The sequence below is a fragment of the Nothoprocta perdicaria genome, unplaced genomic scaffold (assembly GCF_003342845.1).
Source record: "Nothoprocta perdicaria isolate Ctin4 unplaced genomic scaffold, notPer1 scaffold_292, whole genome shotgun sequence".
Classification (NCBI taxonomy): domain Eukaryota; kingdom Metazoa; phylum Chordata; class Aves; order Tinamiformes; family Tinamidae; genus Nothoprocta; species Nothoprocta perdicaria.
The window spans coordinates 1-21118 of NW_020455524.1; positions in this window are offsets into that span (position 1 = coordinate 1).

Here is a 21118-nt window from a genome sequence, read left to right on the forward strand (position 1 = left end):
GGCCTCTACAGATCATAAACAGGCTGTGAATCTTTCCTCCTCTTATACACCGTCCCACCGGGGCGGACGAGGCGATGGAGCGTTTCAGCGTCCCCTGGTTCAGCCCTCTTAGACCCTGTCCCCTGACAGAAAAAGAAGAAAAACATAAGTCTTTGTGGGACAACACAGAACAAATGAGTTTTTGTTCAATAAATCATTTTAGAGAGACTATTGACTCCAGGACCTWTGAATGCATCGACCCACTCATAAAGGCTCATCTTCTCTTGTACCCAGTATATCTGCCAGTTGTGCCACTGTCACAACTGCTACACTTCATTTTCTTTTCCTTTCTTTTGCTGCTGCTTTTCTTCTTTTTTTTTTTTCCTTTTTTTTTCATCCCTTTCCTTCTGACCTCATAATCCTATCTTAACCTTCTAATCCTCTCTACAGTTCCCTCTTCTTCCCCTGCTCTCAACTCCATATCATTCACTGGCTGCCACACTGACAGGAGAAAAAGAACAGCAGATATTTACCAAAGTATTACCATAAAGATTAAAGCCAGCAAATACCATGGCTCACTCCTTCCCTCCAGCCCCTGGCCTAATGAAAAAGCTCCACACTCTTTGCCTTTTCTTGGAGGCAAAATGACAAAGCCCCGTAATCTCGAGGGCTGTAGCAAACGAAGACCTGAAACTGATTAAAAGGATAGGAGAGAAAGGGATGCAGAAGTACCAGTAATATTATTTAGCACTTCTGGAGAACCTGGCTGCTGATACAACAGTGACCTGCAGTATCTTGTGCTTCCTAGGAGCTCATCCTCCACCTGCGCTCACCTCCTGTCCTCGACACACAGAGCACTAAGCTCCCTCAAGGGAGGATCTCGTTTCTATCCTGCAAGTGCCCAGGACCCAGCACGCAGCAACGAGGACTCACAGGCTTTGCCATGGCAGGAGAGAAACAGGTCTCYGAGTGCTTTGCCAGGCAGGCAAGTACCATCACCTAGAAAAGGAACCAAAACCCAGGCCAGGAGAGAGAGAGCTGGGATTTGTTGGGCCAGTAAAAGGAAGGGCTCTAGCACACAGAAAGAGATGGCCTGGAGCAAGAGGAGGGAACGAAGGGAATTTTCTTTTGTGAGACTCAACATTTACCAAATATGACACTGAAATAACATGGCACCAGAAAACAGGGAACTACTTGTGGAAGCAGGGGAGACACATGCATACAGTTGAGACTTTTCCCAACCTAACGTGCCCACCTGGTTCCTTGGTCCTTCCATTTATATATGTAAACAACAAGGGATACCATGCAGAGGCGCAAGACTTATTTGCAGAGCAGATGTATGCGAGCCCCACTAACACAGCACTTTATTAAACAGGTAAAGTGGCAAAGGCTGCACAAAGACACTTGTGAGTCCAAAAACTCAGCTCTGATCAGCTGRGAGCACTGGATTCCAACCAGTTTGGAAAATCAACGCTTTCTGTCCATTAGATCAGCAACAAGTACAAAAAGCAGCCCCTACCTCAAAAAAATCCCACTAGAACAAAAACACAAACTCAAGCAACCTGCCCTTTCCATAAATCTTGCCAGTTTAAACATGTTTAAAAAAAAAAAAAAAAAAGTCTGACACCACTGCAGTTTCCTACCTCTTCCCAGCTGAAGCTCCCCATCTAAATAAAGGGGGATCAGCTCCCATCTAAATAAAGGGGGATCAGCAAGTGGGTGGATATCACCTTCTCCATGCGCAGTGAGAAGCAGGCACTTGCCTGGGCTGTTTCCATCAAAAGATTTCAAAGCACTTGATGAATAGTTCATTAAAGCCTGGCAGCACCTTCGGGAGATGGGGAAGGAGCAAGGAAAGATCACTTCAGTCATCACAGAAGGGCATCTCCCCTTAGACTTGAAAAGCGCAGCTTGTTAGCAGTGCACAGGCACACCACGAGACGGGTTAGGGAGGCTCTGAAGAATACTCCTTCCAGCCAAAAGCACGGAGGCAATTAAGGCAATTAAGGAGCTGACCAAAGTGAAATGTGGCCAGGAGATAACAAAACAAGCCTGATTTTTCCTCACCACTGTTTAGTAGCAGCCATCGTTCACTTCCTGAAGGCGTTAAGTATCTTTATCCCTGTCGTATAAGAGATAAGGAAAGAGAAATACGGGAAGGGAAAACGGGGTGCCTCAGAGCACACATAATCAGTTAGTAGCAGAGCAAAGGAAAAAAGGAAAATGCAGGTTTCCCAGTCAGGCCCTCCCGCACAGCGTGCCACTCCCCACGTTATCTCTGTGCTCACTGCATCTGGATGCACGTGGATTTAAAACTTTTCACCGAGGAGGCAGATCTGACACATGCAGCTGGCCAATATCCATCCTCGTCAGTAAACTCCCTGATAAACCTCAGCGCCTTCTCCCCGCAAACCCCAGATCTCCCCATCAATCACCTTCCTCCTCTCCGTATCTCTGCACAAGCACAGTATACACTTCACAAACACCGGCTACAAACCTACTAGCATTTCAGCTTGCAAAGCTCTGGGCTGGCGGATACCCTGAAAGGCAGAACCGGAGCCAAAAGCGACTTAGGCTCCACTCTGAAGAGGGCAGTGTGAATGCAGGTGTGCAGGGCTGCAGCCGACTTCCTCAGCTCATATACGCCCCAGTTTCGGGGAGTGTGGTGGGTGCAATGCAGCCTGATGCCCCCATCTTTAATCTTGGACATGGGGACGATCTCAGGTAACAGTGTGTCTTGGCAGTCTCAGTGCAGAGGACATCCCGCCGCGTTATTTGCACAGGTATCTGTGGGACAAAGYCAGAGTGCACCTGTGGTCGTGAACATTTGCTTCCTTACGATGCCCATCTTGGAAGGTCGGGTGAGAAAGGGCAGCCTGGCAGAGCCACACTTCGTATCAAACAGACGTGGTTGGGCTGGCTCCAAGGTGCTCCTCCTCCCTACTATTTAATTACTGTGAACAGAGGTTTTAAGAGAGAGATGCTATTTAAGACAAGGCCGGTTAGTGAGATATCGAGGTCCTTGGAGTTAATAATTAATTACCAGGCTTTCTCAGTCTCACAACATTAACTGCTTACCCCTTTAAATAGTAGTAAATTGGAGATACGTGTCTAATTAAAGTGTTGTAAAATGTTTTGGAGGAATGAGCAGAGAGAGAGAACTTACAGAGACGAAGTGGGAGGCAAACTGCTCTCCAGGACGAGAGGAGATGTGGGAAGGAGATGTTACTATGAAAGACTGTTTTATTTTGCAACGCAGCAGAGTCCTGGTGATCTGAAAGGACTTCCTGCTCCCCCAGACTCCACAGCTGCATACTCCCAGAAAGAGGAAAAAGGCGGTGTACAGTGTGTGTGTGTATATATATATATATATATATATATATGCAATTGATTTCTTCCTATGCAATTGATTTCTTCCTAGAAGGTCAAAGAGAGACCTTGAGGTCTGCTGCTATCATCAGTTAATCAGATTTCATTTTTCATACACTGATCACAAGTATGTCTTGACTCACTCTTTGGAGTTGAGCCTACACCAATAGGTGTTTCCTGTACTAACATACCCTAGGTTGGAATTACTGAGAAATGGAGTTCAACAGCACTGAGGGCTCTTACCAGGGAGACATACCTGGTTTGTAAGATGTTTCTACCTTCAGAAACACAAGCTTAAAATACCAACTGTTTTTCTTCCAATTAAAAAATATTAATAATAACAAAAATAATAGCAAATCAGCTCATGGATTCCTGTTAAGCATCCAGTGATCTCAAATCTCTGATACCAGTATWTTATGGGGACGTATTTCACGTTAAAACCACAACAAACAGTTTTCCTTTATTTTGTGCAAATGTTTTTTTGTGTACTGTGCTCTCCAGTGGACCCTTCTGGGAATTGAGGTCAGACACATTAAGTAGTTTGTTACAATGCAAAAGGATTTCTTGTTCCACATGAAATAAAGTAGCTCAAATAAATTCCAAATGAAATAATTACAATGATCTAGTAAGTAACCAAGTAACAGGCAACCCCAGAAGAGTTTGATGTATGGCAGTGCATGTTAATATGCCTCCTTCTCCATATGYGATTTCTATGGCTTTGCCTCATTCCCTAGTCTTCAGATCCCTTTCTTGCCATCTCGCTACTACTTCTTCTATTTCCTCACCCRTAAAAAAAATCCTACATCTAATGCCTTTGGAAAGATACTGCAAGATGTTTCAGATGAGCAGGGTGCAGAAGGTGAGGGTTTTGGGATACTGGGGTGCTTCGGCTAAGCAGGAATTGGAGTTTCATAAAGTTTTCATGCAGGTGGTTTTGGTTTTCCTTTGGCCAGTTAGTATCTTGTCTTTTCATGGGACTTACAAGTGGAGATGATACGTGGCTTGGGCAACATCTTTTGGATAAGAAGAGCATAAATGAAAAGACTGCTTATAATCAAAGAGCCCTTGACACTTTTTCAAGAGTGCAGGGTGAAGAGACTGTAGTCCTGTCTGAATTCCGATTACTTTAATTACAATCTGCTCTCCTAAATTCCCTTTGCAGTTTCAATTGGATACATTCTTCTTCTTCACTCCTTGTCTTAAACCCGCTGCCGTTTGCCATTTAATAACTGCGAGGTTCTGCCTCAGAGGTGACTGTGCTTCCGTGATGAGAAAAGCACAGTGACCCTTCTACAGGTACGCAGTTACATCATTATTAAATGCAACGCGTTATCTCAAAGATTAAGGGAATGCTAGAAGATCACACACACACACACACACACACACAAAAAAAAAAAAAAAAAGGAATTTTAAGCAAAAAAAGTAGACTATGACTCCATAAAACACAAATCACAGCAAGCAGTGATTAGACTCAGTTTACAAATGACAGATGAAGCTATTCAACTTGGCTCTATGCTGTATTAAGTAAAAGCTCTTATCTGGCATGTGATACCAGGTGATGCACAGTCCGAAATAAACAATCCGAGTTATCTTGCTGGCTTCCAAATTAACTGTAATCGTTCAGAAAAGGAGATCTGCTTATGGCAATCTCATGAAAATCCTCTGCTCAGTACAGGCAAACCCCAAATATAATAATAAGGAGGCACTGAAACTAGGAGAGAAAACAAAGTCAGGAGTGGTACTGCACTGCAATACAATATTCAAGTTCAGGTCACTCTTTCTGCAAAAGAGACAATAGAAATAAAAGAGGTTCAGGGAGAGGTGAGAATAGGGAATTAGAGACATGGCAAAACTTCTGCAATATAAGAGATTGAAAAGACTGGAGTATTCTCCTTCCAAGAGGAAATAAATCAGTCTGGATGCTACAGGGATATATAATGATGAACAGTACAGGGAAGGCAAATACCTTGATAAAGCTAGGAAACAATCCATAAAACTCGGACCGTTTGAGGCTGGATGGGATTTTCAGCTTTCCTACAAGGTTCAAGTTATTTGTGGAACTCACTGCTAGGAGGCCAGATACTTCAAGGCAATTCATAAAGGGAATGCAAAGCAGATACGTGAATAGCAAAAAAAATCTGATGGTCATGTAATACAGGATGAGAAAGCTGCCCTCCTCTCCCAACATCACTGATATAAATACACTTGTTTCAGATCACAAGCAGAAAATGAGCTGTACAGGTCACAGCAGAAATTTTGCCCATTTTGCCCACTTTGGAGAACTGTATGATTTTCCTATAAAACCCATTAACAAATAGAAGACATTCGACCAAAAAGACTTCTGCTATCATCCTCTGTTGCTTTGATTCTTCTGGTTAGAGGGAAATTCATGCATGCTTCCTAAGAGTCTGTTTGAAAAGTACACTTTTTTTTTAAGCACTAGGTAAGAGAGAAGAGTGACTACCCTGTCCGAACTAATGACCCCATGGAGGACCTAAAAAGAAATTTCCCTTTCAGATGGTTTGTGTCCCAGCAGCAAATAATCCATCCTCTATCATTTATCACACCTGCTGACTTTGAGCGATCTCTAAGAAATGCTGGATCTGGCATTGACCCAYGAGGGAACGCACTTGTTCTGAGCAAACTTTAAGGGAATCGAGAGCTTCCTCCAACACATTATAATTTCAGTCCACAAATGGACCTGCCACAGACACACCTCTGAGATTTTTAGGTCTGTCATTCCTTATGACTCCATCTAGATCTTCTCAAAAAAGCCCAGTGAGACAGACAGTATATATTTTGTAGCCTTGCAGTCTTTTTTTTTTTTTTTTTTTTTTAATTGGACACCCTTCTTTACTCTTTCTCAGAAAAGCAAATAAATAAATAAAGCTAAAACTAACAACATTTAGCCCTGCTCTCTGAGGGCTTCTCTTGTCAACTTTCCTGTTTCCTTTACAGGCGTGCATGAATACAAGGCTCTTCTTTACTAGTACGCTCATTCTCTGGACCAGAATTTCCATTTCACAGGCAAGGAAACTGAGGTATGAGCAACATTAAAAAAATCTGATGAAGAAYATGAAAAAATAAAAACCAACAAAATAAGCATTCCCTGTACGTAGCTTCACTGCCACTGAATTAGAATGGCGAGCTCTGGCCCTTCTGACCACAGCTGAGAAAAGATGATGTGCTGCTTCTGTATCACACTGGAAGATGTTTATGCAATGTCTGATGTAGCCGTCAGTACACAGCTCTGAACAGGACCTATGAACTGGGGCTCCAACTTGCAAAAATTTTAATCACCTGTATTAAGCCATTAATTTGCTGAGACAAATCTCCTCTTTGAGCCTCAGTTTCTCTGACTGAAAAAAAGAAAAAAGAAAAAAAAGAGAGAGAGAGATGAATAGTGGATTGTCTCACAAGGCAAATTAATTAAAACACTCTGAAATTCAGAAATGCTAGGGACATTTCTCAAAGTAATATTCTCAAAGTAATTCCATGTGCTCTGGCATAGATCTGACAACAACTTATCTACGTGTGCTTATAATAGAGGTTAATACTTTCGTTTGCTCCGAGCATATTTTAAGCTCCAACACATAAAAGCAGAGCTGACGTGAGGCACTGCCAAGCAGAATGCACAGTGATTAACTTCCACCGAGCAGCCTGGGTGCCCCCAAAAGCACTCCAGGTAACTCAATATGGGAGCAATAAATGCAAATGAATCCAGAGAACAAGCAAGGACGGGCTGGAAACCACAAAGGCGGGTGGATGGCAGTGCCTGCAGGGAGCCCTGCAGCTGGCAAGCTCAGTGCAGCCCCTGCAGCCACAGCCCTCGGTGAAGCAGCATTTGCTGACGTGCACCAGGCTCCAGGAGCAGCACCCGAGGCCGAAACGGTGCGCAAACCTGGGGGCGTCCGGCTGCTGCCAGCAAGACAGAGCCTGGCATCAGCTAGGGAATTGGGAAGGGAATTGGGAATCCATCTCAAGGTGTTACATGCTAATGTCGGCCTGTAGACTGGGAGCAGGGGAGAGGGGGCCAAAAATGCTCCTAACCTGGTTGCTTTTGTTCCCCCAGGTACTGTGCATTTCCCCAGCAGCAAACAAATTCCCGTGGGGAGCAGGGAAAGGAGCCTTCAATCCTGGAAAAGCGTATCACTGGTATTGCTTGTTTGCTCAGTCCTAACCCGCCTGTCTTGTGCTATACTGCAACAGCCCTGCAGACCCCAGCAACCCCAGCTCGGSCTGCCAGCATCCCCCTCCTGCACCACAGGCTCCTCTCGCTCCTCTGCACCTTTTCTCTTCCCAGAGCATCAGGCGCATGCATCTTACACGCTCACATCTATTTCAGTCCCAAGCGTCTGCTGAACAGAAAGTGCCATTCACATAAAAAATGATGAGGATAGGCAGAAAAAAAAATAATGGAAAAAAAAATAGGTTGAGAGGAAAGATTCGACAAACTTGTTCCACCTTCTGCCTGGATCAAGACCTGAACCCATAGGATGCCTCCAGAGATACTGTCTGCTGCAAGCCTACAGTGACATTTAAGAGCCCTCCCGGAGAGTCCAGGGAGCAGAGGGATGGACTTCTAGGGGATTTTTTTTCTTTGATATGCAAGGAATTGATGCTATTTATAATGCTCCCTGCTGTCCCCAACTGGCATGAAGACAATGAGCATCTGTCCAAGCCCTCGGGGAGACTACAGAAGCAGAGATGTTAGGTATATATCTGTGCAGCCCTGGCTGCTACAGAATCAAAGTGGCAGAGCCACAGCAAGAGAGAAGCTGTGAAGGGCTCAGCCAGCGCTGAGTGTCAGGGAAAGGCAGGGGCCAAAGGGGAGGCAATGGTATGGAGGAGATAGGGTTTGTATGGGGATGTTTGTTATTTGCGATCATACAGATGGTTTCTCTTTAGCAGTGGTTTTGAAAAAGCCCCCYTGACGACTCTGTTGGAAGCCCTTTCCTGCCAGAGCCAACTCTGGGGCTCCCACAGGTTTTCTCTTCGAGGAGAGCTTGAAGGTCTTTGAAAATGTGCTGTCCTGGGGAGCTGGGAACTAGGACTCAGCTAGTGTCACACGTGTTCATCTGCTTGTCCACACAGGTGAAGCATCTCCTACGTGGCAGCTGATCCCTTGACTGCCTCCTTCCACCTCCGTCCTACTTTCCAGAGAAAATCCCTTTCCTCCTACTCTGTCCCATGGCTTTAATTCCTCTGACTTGAAGCCAGGGCTTTTCCCTTCTTCTCCCACTCCTGCTTCGGAGATGTTCCCCTCCCTGGCTCAAGACTGGTTTTCCCCACTCCAACACATCCAAGTTATATCCAAGCAATAGGAAACCCTGGTGCTTCAGGCTATCTTCATGGCATGTGTCTCCTGCTCCTATCCCCTTCCCAACGGCAACACAGATGATTGTTTTCCTGCTCCATTAAGCCACTAAATGAGCCTGGTTCTGTGAGCTGGCTCCTTGGGCCCGGGATCTGTCTCGGCGCACAAGACAACACYGACGTGAACATAGGAGGGGAGGAAGGATTTGTGAGCCTGCAACCACACTCCTCCATTCCTGGACACAGAGAAGAGCAGCTTCCCGAGACCAAATCAAGCAAGCTAATGTAGCCTGCAAATGTTTTGGGGCTTGGCCAGGTGACCAGGCTGCCTTCTCTGAGGCCATCCACTGCTCTGGGAGAGAGAAGATAAATCAATGCAAGGCAACTTCTGCCAAGATATTGACTTTGGCTCTGCTCATGGACTGCCTGCACTTCAGAGATGGGTAATATTCAGCTTGATTCCCTYTCACTCGCCAAGACCAAGTTTCTCTCTATGCTTAAAAATCACTGGGATGAGCCAAGGAGGGATCGATCGGCAGGAGAGAAATGCTGACAAGAAAACACGAGTCAGAGACAGAATGAGAGTGGACAATGGGTGGACAACGGAGACAGCCTCTGGCAGCTTGTCGGCCAGGTTAGCAACAGGCTGCGTCGCTAAAGCCTGAGAGAGATTAAGGCATTCACATTCATCCAAACTTTACAGCAGGACCTACAGATTTTACTTGCATGCTTCTCTCCCAGAATAGTCTTTCTTCTCTTATCCCACTCCTTCTCCTCTCCTAGGAGATCTTTCCTCTATCTCCCTGCCCTGCACTCTAGCTGCAGTGGAGTTTTCTGGCTGCTCTGTATGACCCTGAAAGTCACCCAATTCACTGATTCATGCATGACTCTCAGTGGCTGCGAAGCTCCCCATCTGCCCTTATTTGTGGCCTATGTCATGTACTAACTGCCCAGTGGTGAAAGAACCTGAGAGCATCCATGCAATGTAACTCACCCATCTCAGATAGTCCCTGAGTGTTATGGGCTCATATCCCACTGCACAAGGTGATGTCACATCACGGACATGTGTCATTTCATTAAAAGAATATGCTGACAAAGCCTCATGAGGTAAACATTCAACATCATCATCAAACATTTCCAGGAGGAAACACCAGAATTTCAACTCGTCTTTCCCATCACACTTACATCCTCTACGTCCTCTAGACCTCCAAGGCCAGCAGAAGAGAAAAAGATATTTGTCAGCTTGGGAGAAACTTAGTTTTAAGGATAGTCTCAACATGGATTCCTACCCTGGTTTTCCAGACAGTTTAAGAGTCACGTGCTTAGASTACAGAGGCACTGAATGCAGCTGCCCTGGAGGGCACCCTATGCTGCTGGGTTGAAGTGGAAAGGACAGCCATGGCAAAAGAAATGGGTAAGGATCTTCTGGTCATGCTCACTTGGCTGCTTGCTGAGGCACATCTCTGAACTTCTCAGATGTGTTTCTGCCCAGGCTCCTGAAGTTCACTGAACCCAAATCCACACACAATTACAGGAGAGCAGAGATGGAAGAGAGCAAAAGGAATCATTTAGTCTGTTCCTCTGTGTGAAGGATGGGTCAGCCCCACATCATCATTTATTTGTGGCATCCATTCTTCCCCATATGAGTCTAGGCTGTCTTAGTGCTCTCCGGAGATGGAGGCCCACAGCCTCTCGAGGAAATTCGATTCAATGTTTTGTCAATCTTTACTGTTTCAGGGTTCTTACTAACATTAAACTTGACTCTCTCTTGCTGTGGTCTAAAATTATTCCTCCTTGTCTTCTCCACTATGGGCAGAGAGAAGATATTACTCCTTTCCTTTGTCTCTTATGTATCTCCTGGCTGTTACTGCATCTCACTCTCAGTCTTCTCCTCTTTAGGCCTAGCAACCCTGTTTCCATCCATCTCCCTTCACAGACTACAGTGTCAAGACTTCTGACCACTCACATTACTCTCTTCTGGCCTCCATCCCACTAGACCCTATCTCTCTCAAAACATAAAGCCCTGCAAACAGACCCAGGGCTCTGGGTCATAAAAGCTATACCTGGAGCAGATACATGATACCGGGTGAAGACACAGGCAAGCTAGAGCAGGACACACCATGGCATCAATTAAGACACTGAATGATGCTGTGAAATCTGCTGCACGTCTTTCCCTCTCCTCTGGGAGCTGGATGTTGCTCCCATTTTGAGCTCAATAAACACACACATATACACAAAAAATGCTACTTAAAAGGTAAAATGCTGTGATCCTGTCCAAGGTCCTTGACCCACCTGGCCTACATTTAAGGACTGCTTCCTAACGTAAGCAAAAGGGAAGCCGCGCATGTTCCTCCACCTTGGGCACTGTTCAAATGGATAGACCTGCATGTCTCTGACTCATTGCCAGTACTGGAGAAGAGCCAGGAGAAAAGGAAGGGAAGAGATGCAGCTCTAAAGGCCAATGAATACGCATGCAGCATGTTACGCAAGAACCCCTGTGGGCCCTCTCGTCCAGGTGAAAGTCCTACAGATGGCCCATCACTAAGCGCAGTAGATGCGGTGGGGAGGATGAGTGGGTGGACAGATAATTTGATATTTAGCTGAAAGAACTAAAATGGGTTTAATGCAGCGTTAGGAAGACAGATTGCCTCCAGCACCTTCTGCTTCTGATTACGGATGCCAAACTCAGGTTTCCCTGAGGTGCAGAAGTAGTGAGGATGCGTGCATTGCCTCAAAGACATCAGAGGCCTAGTCTCACAAAAAATAAGTTAGGAGGATAATGAAGGGTGAGCAGCACTGASGAAACTCCCTGCCTTGGCAGCTGACTTTAGTTTATCTCTAGGTAATGCGTCCTTGTCATCACATGCCAGACATGTGGGGTGATCTCCAAAGTTCCTGGAAAGGTCTCTGTCCAAAAGGACACATCTGGATGAGATGATCAGATTTTACTTGCTGCAGAACTGCTGTTCTTCTCAAAGAGGCGCTGTGAACACTGTGGTCTTTACACAAGACTGAGACAACACTGCCTTTTATGTGTGTCTGCTTTGCTTTTGCCACTTGCACAAGCTAAGCTCAGGTCTGCAGCCCAACACTAACTTGAGTCACTGGAGTCAGCATCTTGCAGGATCATCAGACCACCCATCCAAGGAGGAGATCCGACAGAGGAGAGAAAAGCCTCCAGCTGCATCCTTCCAGCAGTATCACCAAAGCATGCTAAGGAAGCAYTTCAACATTTCCTCTCTGCTGACAGCAGCAAGGCAGTTTTTGCTCACAAACCTGCAGCCTTAGCTCTTGCCTGCAACCACCCCAGCAGCAAAGGGACTTTCCTTCTACTCCARTTCCTACTTGGGCTGCAATTAAAAGCAGAAGCAGAGCACTGGGATGCAACAAGCAGAGCACAGGATGCAACAAGCATTCACTGCATTCCTGCTGGGAAGAGAAAGAGCTTTATCAGTGAGACAGCCCCCACTTCTCAACCAGCCCCTTCACCTCATTCATTCCYATGAGCTCTCAGGACAAATAGGCACCAGGCATTCAGTGCAGGAACAGAGAATAAATACACTGGAAATACTCAGCAAGCCCAGCGTGAATACAATGTGCTGATTGAGTGGCCGTGCCCAGTAAGGGAGCTCAACAACTGCACGATGAGCTGCAGCAGGAGGACTCGGGGCACTGCAGCCTCTGTAATTCTCCCTCCTCTTCCTCTGCTACCCCCACTCCAGCCTCCACCCCCTGTATCCAGATGCCCAGGAAGGGGGGAAGTTTAAAGGGAACCAGAGCTGAGCAAAGAGGGAGAGAGGAAAGGAGGATGGGAAGGGAGGTGGYGCCAGGAATAAGTGTGTGTGTTGGCAATGGGAGAGAGAGACGGACTGAAACAGAGAAAGCAGTGGAGGGGAGGGAGAAAGAGAGGGGAGGGAAATAAGGGAGGGGATGGAGCAGGCAAAAGAGATGTGAGGGACAGCTTCATCAAGCAAAGTGGCAGGCTGGATCAGGGAACTTGCCAAGCAGAGGGAGCTGGGGATGGGTTGCGAGAGGGGAGACAGTTGCAGGAGAGGGATTCCACCTCTCCTTCTGAGGAACTTATCTGCCCTTCCTCGGTGCACAGCCTCAGCTTACCCAGCCTAACAACAGGTCCCGTGGGTCAAGTCAGGGAAAGAGTAATGTTGTCTGTGTCCCTTGCTAGGGCGGGATTTCTCATTATTGATGCTCATATTTAGTGCACCATAAAAGGTATTGCCCAATAAATGCTGCCCTCCACAGCTGACAATCCAAAACAGTAGCTGCTTTATGTAGCACTCAGGTGAGGCTGCCTAACTCCACGTACTTCCTTATGCTGGCTGCCTTCTTATTTCAATAAGCACAAGACCAGTGCTAGCAGGAGCCCATTTGAGAGAACAGCCACTACTGGGCACGTTGAAGGGGGAGGTCACTATAAAGGGGCTGCCTTTCCCCAGCTTCTTAGCACACCGTCCTCGCTCCAYGTGCTCTAAAGCCAGTGGTTCACAGGGCACGTGCAGCGAGCAGGAGGCTTGTTGTGCAGCCGGTGCTCCCACCTCCAGCCAGGCACAGCCAGGAGTGTTTTCAATTAAACATGAGCATAACCTGCAAAGTGGCCGAGCACAAACGTGCGGCTGTCCRTACCGCGGGCGGCACGACCCAGGGACCTGGGAAGTGGCGTGCTCCAAAACCCAAAGCTCCAAAAGGAGGAACAGACACCACCAGGCCGTGTCTCACACGTGCCCTCTGCTCCTCCACAGAGGAAGGCTCCAAGCCCCCCATTGCCAGCACTGCTGCCCTTAAACCACTGCCTCAGCTGGCACCAGCTCCCTGCTCGGGAGCCTGGGGGACAGAGACGATGGATTATATCATACCATATTATACTTCACCTATAGTTATTATATTATAACTGGCAGATAAGGGTCAATAGTTTCCAAGGAGAAATCACTCATGAAATCCAGCTTTTCTCCCGGTGTAGGGGACACCCTGCAGCAGATGGGAGTTTTGTGAAGTCCATGAGCTACCTGCAGTCCCTCGGTAGTGCTGCTACTGTACAGTCACATTGTCTTCTGCCTCCTTCTTCAGTGCTTTTAAATTCCAGTGTGCTTACTTTTATTTGGTCCCCTCTGTTACACACTCTCCTTTCCCAATGAGAAACGAGATGACTACATGGCCTTTGCACAGACCAAGTTCTGCCTGTTCCTGTTGGGAAGCTGGGCTTCGGGTCAGGAAGCGGGTGTTTTACTGAGGAGTTGCTGAGGAGGCAGCCAGGCTTTGTGACTCTGGCTCCTCTCTGAGAAAGGCAAGGAAAGAGATAATAATGTTACAACATTTTAACCTTTCTTTTCCTGAGAGCTTGATAGACCTGGCCTTAGGCACCTTTCCTAGCAAAAACAGGCTGCTGCAAGATTGATTGGTGGGGGGCAGAGTTTAAAGGTAATTTTCTCTTGTCACAAGCACATAAATTGCTGTGGCCCAAGCTGAGATCAGCTCCACCTCACACTCCTTTGGCTGCTTTTATGTCAGCGCACTAATGAGGGCTTGTGAGAACCACGTCCATAGCACCCCAAGCAACATCCTATGAATTATATAGAATAAACTATGTATACAAAAATGTACACACACACACATATATAAATATAAATATCAAGACTATCACAGACATAGAGACAAACTAACCGCGTGTACAGGGGCACACGTGCCCTCAGATCGGTGCAGCCACAGGGTCCCAGCTGCAGAAGGTGCCGTGAGAGCCTCATTTGCTCATCCATGAATTGGCTTGAAACGTTCAGCCCATGAGCGGCAGGGCAAGCACAGCTCAGCCACTCAGATTATGCACAAGGGGGAAGAGAAAAAAGGGAAAAGATGCACATGCACACAAAAGAAGCACAGCTGCAGCCCGGCTGAATTCATTTTTTAACATTCATGAAAATATTCACAGTACACTTCAGTGCTTTTTGCCAAAATCTTGCAGTTTGGAGTAAACACTTCAGCAGGCACAGGCTGTATGTTCGAGGTGCAATGCTTTGGGGATGAGCTGCTGCTCTGGGTCCCAAGCTGCAGATCCACACTGTGTCCCCGAGTACGTATGTCCCCTCCGTACACGGAGACTGAATCCATATCCTCTGACTTTGAGACACGGATTCAGTCTGTAACTCTGTAGTTCCTGACCTTTAGCTCTGTCACAGACCAAAGGACTTGGCGAGAGCCCACAGCCATCCTATCCCACATGCAGCAATCTTACGCAACCAAGGCGCACACGTTCTGCCAAAATCAAACACAAACACAACTGCAAACAAGGAGAGTTCCAGCACATATCTGGTTGAGAAGGGGGAAGAGAGAGACCTCTTTCCTCTCCTCCACTTCCCCCTCCCTTTCTTCACTCATCCCCTTCATTGGTTTCTTTCCCTGAATGCCCTAAGCAGCTCACACAAGGGAAAACGCCGCAGCGCAGAAGGGAGACTCAGCTGAAGCCCCAAAGACAAGAGCTATGTGCGTTGTCTCTTCCTCCTCCATAAATACAGCTGAGACTACACTGGATAATTGGCTAAGTGCCTGTCAGCTTAATAATGGAGAGAGAGAGAGACAGAGAGAGAGAGGTGGAGAGATTTATATTTACTATTCAGAGTCAGGGATGCTGCCTACCAGTGGATTTCCACATAGATTTCATTTGCAAGTCAAGGCAAGAAAAGTGAATGGGTGCAGAATGGTTGTGCAAATGTGGACACCTGGTATGGAGATGGAGGGAATGGGATCCCCTCCTGGGATGGAGGGAATGGGAAAGCTGAGCACTTTTTGTCTTTAAATAGGAGCAGAGATAGAGAAATACACACAAGCATGGACCTCCGCACACAGACGTGTCACTGCAAAGCTCACACAGCCCCCCAGTCCAGGCTGCACAGGCTCAAACTCCATTAACTTAACTGTGGCTAAAATAGCGCAACTCCAGCAGAATCAAGAAAGCTGCAGCAGGGCGACTTCTCTGCTCCTTGCGCAGGGTCTAGCAAAACAGAGGCATTTCAGGGGTCACGTGAGGCACCTTTTACCTGACTGAATTGCTCCAAACTGTATCTGTGGAAATACGCACAGGCCAAGGCTATTGGCGGCCCAGGTTATTTTGAAATAGTTGTTTTCTAGGCAGAGGTGAAACTCATGGTTATTAGTTTCCATTACTTACCATAAAACCAGACATGTTAGATGCGCCTGAAGCCTGAAGCAAATGCTTTGGTGTCAGATTCAGCTGAAAATCACATTCGTTTCTTCTTCAGAGAGAGAGAAGTAAAAGAAAACTCAGTAAATTTCTTACTTCACCTTTGTGGCCTCCACTGCACTTACTCCAGAAGAGCATGAGTTCACGCAAACCAAAATGAATTCTGACGGACAACAAAACTAGATRCCTTCCATGAAAACAGCTAAATTCACCCTTGCAGTAAGGCCCTCTGAAGACATGCAGCTGCATCAGCACTGAGCTGGCCCTGCAACTCCATCACAATCAGACCCCCGTGTGCCTGGATATAAAGGGCAGGCACGTGCAATATATATTTTGAAAACTTATGGTTAAGAGACTGCAAATTCTGGGAACTGCATGCTATTTTAAGACTAGGTCTTTCTTCATRACCTGTTGAAGAGGGGAGCAGAGTTCAAAAGGTACCAACACAGAGATGCTCCAGGTAACACACACCACTATATAAATTGTAATGTCAATGAAGTAAGAAAACATATGGTACTTAGCTGCAAACTGAAGTGCATAAGCAGACTCAGAGGAGAAGGTTAAAGCTATGCAGTTTGATGCTGCCTCTCCTCCACCTTTTTGAATGCAAGCTATACATACAGTGTTATCATAGTACCACCTTAAAAAAAAAAAAAAAAAAAAAAAAAAGAGAGAGTTTTTCCTTTTTTAATATCCATTCAGCCCTGTTTTTAAATATCCATTCAGCCTTTGCTCGGGATCCATTAGTCCCACCTCTCAGGAAATACAGTACTGCAAAGGCCTCTCTCCCCACTGGGAATGCTATATAAAAACATTGTGCATGTATATGCACATGTGTAGGCGACACGGAGAGATGCTAATCTCCAGCCCCTGGTGMTAGGCATATTGCAGTGCCTTTTATCATATGTATGCACACACATAGCTACGTATGCATGTGCACCCTCATATAATGGCACCATCTGCTGCCAGACCTGAAAGTTTTGCAACATCATCTGCTGCTGCATTTATATTTTTCTTTTCATATTTTATTTTTTTGTAATAGACCCCATTTTGCACAGATGCTGACATTCCCTCTATATATACGCCCACTACATGTGATAACAAATGCTCTGCATACACCAACAAAACCAAAACAAGCGCATCTGGGTGCCGTAGTCAATRCCAGGGCAGACGAGGACAGGCGAAGGAAACCTCGTTCGCCTCACCCGCTGGGTCGCTGCATCCCCGAGCCGAGGGGCGAGCCCAGGCTAATGGAGCTGTCTGCAGGCTGGCTCCTCCTGAGCCCTGCAGCGCAACCTCGGGCAAGTCCCGTCACCCGCGGGCACCTCCAGCCTCTGCCCATGCCCCCTAAKAGGCTGCATGGACCAGGGCATCCTTCCCGTGCCGTGCTCGTACAGCACTTAATACAAAGGGGGCCTCGTCTTAGCGGTGGCCTTTAAGTGCCACAACAATACCACTAATAACCAGGGTTACAGTTTGACTGCCCGGACCATGTTATTACGGAGCATTATACCTCTGAACGTGCCTGTTCTCATTTCTAGCAAAAGGGCTCAGCTCAGTGCTTCCTGTTACAAATCAAACGCTAATTATAAGTGTAATCTGAACTGCTTTTACTTTTCTTTTTGAGCTGACTGCATAGGGCATAAACTTTGTTGTGATGCTGTGTTGCTATTTTGCCTGAGGTGCTTTTGTCCTCAAACACAGCTCCACATGCAGAATATCAGGAAAATACTAGGAGGCCAAGAACAGAGTTCGCACGAATTGCTTATATTACAGGAGTGCCCTACAGTGCTGTCGTCACTGCAGGAAATTTGGTCTTAGCCTATCCTTTGATGCATATAACTTTCAGAAACTAATTGCCCATTAGGATGAAAGTTCCTGTACATGTTATCAGGCCAAAACTTCATGTTATTTAAAAAAAGCCTACTAAAAAAGGGAAACTGCACACTCAGTTAAATACTGGTTTTCCTCGGCGCATCAGAATCAGATTGTTTCAATCTTTGGTGAAAAACACCTCAAGAACAACAATCCAGATTCTGAACTTGCCTTTATCCCAGCTCTCCAAGGGGCTCTGAGAAGCCCTCAGCCCGGCATGAGTCACTTGTACGTCTTGAGCAGTCCCCAGCAACCTGCCCCAAGGACCAACACAGCTTTTCTGTCAGAGCCCTTGGGCTTTTGAGGATTCGTACTGGTACAACGGACAGGGATGAGAGCGCAACCCATCTTGTTTCCAGTCAAACACGAGCTCCATTTTGGAAGTAATGAAAGGCCAAGCATGTTCTTACACCAGGGCTACTTAGAGCCCAGGCCAACCCACAAGTCCCACTGTAATCCCACCTTGAACTAGAGCTTTAAAGGCACCTTGAAGGCCCAACATGATGGTAGAGTTGGCCATTTCCTCTGCCATGAAGTGCAGGTATCTTCTCCAACTGAATCACCACCAATTTGCCTCCAAGTTAGTGCCCGTATCAAACGTGACAGCGAGATATACTTCCCTCCCTCCCTCTCTTTCACGTGTCCAAGCTTAGTCCTATTTTCTGTCCTGTCCTTGCCATTCACAGAGGCTGGAAGCTCAGGAACAGGGCATAGGGTCCTTGTCTTTCCTCAGCCAATACTTGCAAGGAAACGAAAAGCAGTAGTAGAGGGGCACAGCTTACTGTCCCCTACACTCCAGCAGCACTGTTCAGCATCCCATGCCATGAAGCCACCCATGATACACAACCAGATAAGCTCCAAAAGGTGCAAAAAGACAATGCTAAAATTCACTGAGCTCTGCAGAAGGTGCCCATGACTTTGGAGAAAGGATTCCTTTGAGAAGTCAAAGTCTGGAGGTTTGGAAAACCCCAGTGAGGTCAGCAAGGTAGGATATAAAGCTACAGAGTAAAGAAAATCATCACCTCACCTTTAATATGCAACAAAATCAACCCCTTCATCAATTTCTATTGAGAGACTAAGAGAGCACCTATGGAGCCCAATCTCATTTTCCTACTGGGCTAGACACGGAACGAAAGTTTAAAAAATACCACCAAAACATCYAATAAAACCTCAAAGGCCCCTTGTGGAAGAAGTCAGCAGTAACTATCCTCTTTGGAAAAAAAGGCCACATGCTATTRAGGAAGACAAGAACGGATCTGGGATCCAGCACTTCAGCTGGCACTTTTGCACTCAGGGAAGTATCGACACAGGAAAGTGCACATTCACACACACAGACAAAAGATTTAGTGTCGGGACATTTTTGTGTGTTTTTSGTTGTTGCTGTTGTTTGTTTTTTCCTCTATTATGGTTAGCTTGCAACTTGCATTTTTGTTGATTGAAGTTGTTTTTGGTACGTCAAGCAGAGAAATTCTGCACAAAACCCAACAATCCCATGACTATGATCTTGTAAGCAAACCACTGTCTAGAAATTCCCTCCCAACCGTCCAAGACAGACACACTTTCCTTTTTCACTTAAGAACTAAGTAAGYTGCACCTTTACAACCATGACAATCTCTAGTGCAAGAGCTCTCATTAAAACACCCATTTCTATTTTCTTGGTTGTAGCTGAACAAAACACTTGTATTCACGCTGAGCCCTTCTCACCTGCTGTAGCTTTCAGACCTCTCCTCCCTTTCCAGCCTTCCTCTAAGGAGCTGATCATTAGCCTTTCCCTTGGRGATAGTCTATCACAAGCTATTTTTATTCTCTATCTCTGCACTTTTCTGACTAACTTCCCCATGCCAAATACTCACTAAAAGTCATCAGCCTTCGGTAAGGCCAACAAAAGAATCAAACCTGCTGCCAGGACATTCAGGAGATGAGCCAATAGAGCGTTAGGAAGATTTTTAAAAAGTCCGTAGCGGGAGGATATTTTAAATGCCATAGCTATAAAAAAAAAAAAAAATCCAAATTTCCCATTAAAATTCTATTCTGAGGTACCAGAGAGAAGGTGAAACTCCGGGGGAGCAGCTTCCTTGGAGACATTAGGGCTTATAATAGGAAACTCTTCTCTGTCTCATAGATCAATCATTTTCTACGTACAAGTGTGACACTAAGTACCAACATATAAAGGCCCAAAGGAGAGGAACCAGTTGGGATATCCCGCTTCCCGTGCTTTGCCGAGCGATTTGCTCCCCGATTTACAGTGGCAAAGCGCTGGAAGCTCTGTTATCCCTACGCATGCTTCAATTCACACGCTTCCTTCTCCCTCCTACATCTCCGCTGCCTTGCGAGCTCCTGGATGGAGCTAGTGAACGGTGCTGGCGAGCTGTGCTGCTGCTGCTGCTGCCCCTCTCCTTGCTCGAGGGGATGGATGATAGCACAGAGAGGCGACAGGATCTCTGTAAGGACATCTCTCACCCACCTCCCTATAGAGGCAGAGATCTGCGCTGAGCAGGGTTATTAGCACACAGCATCTAACAGCTTTTCCCCCCCTAGCTCTTCTACTKGTGCTATCTGCTAGCCAGGAAGAGAGACAGAGATGCTGGGAAATTTTTTTAAAACAAGGCTATCTTAAAGTGAGTTATGCCTTGGTGGGCTGGGAGAGGGAGAGGTGGGGGACTAGCAAACACCCCTTTGCTTCCAACCACCAGGAATGAAGCACCCTCCCACAGGACCCAACATGGGCTGYGTTCAGGGACCCATGGATCCAAGTGAGGCGGTGAGAGGTCCCAGGGTCACTCCTGGCAGAAAGGTGTCCTGCCAGGAAGCCCGTATCGCTCGGGGCAAGTGCAAGCAGCGTGGGGAGGTGCGTGGCTCCCGCAAACCGTGTCACTTGGCATCCATCTGGCTGCCACAGCTCGATCACCTCACGGGGATGTCTGACTGCAGGGCCTGACTCGGCATGGGCAAGCTGCGCTCGCTCCGCGCAGACGTGCACACACCAAAAACGCTCTCGCACGCAGCCCCGCTCCGCTCGCTGCAACCGTGGGCATCATCTCCGCTGTCCTCGCGGCCCTCCTTGCTGCAAAGGCAGCTCCAGCACACAGCATCCGGATAAACTCGCAGGCTCCAAGGTTAAGTGGGAAATAGAAAYCCAGTGACCCCTGGCTGGGCAAGTGAGTTTAATGACTTGTCTGCTGCCGTATGCAACAAACATGTACTGACAAACACCTGCCTGAGCTGCCTCTCCAAAGTACTGGGTTGATGGAAGGGATCTGCCTCTAAAAGCAGCTAGGAAGCTAGCTGGGAATCCTGCTAAAAAAAGGGTTAATGGGATATATGAATTGCTGCTGAGCGAAAGGGAGGGGAGAGGAGCCTGGAGTCAGACAG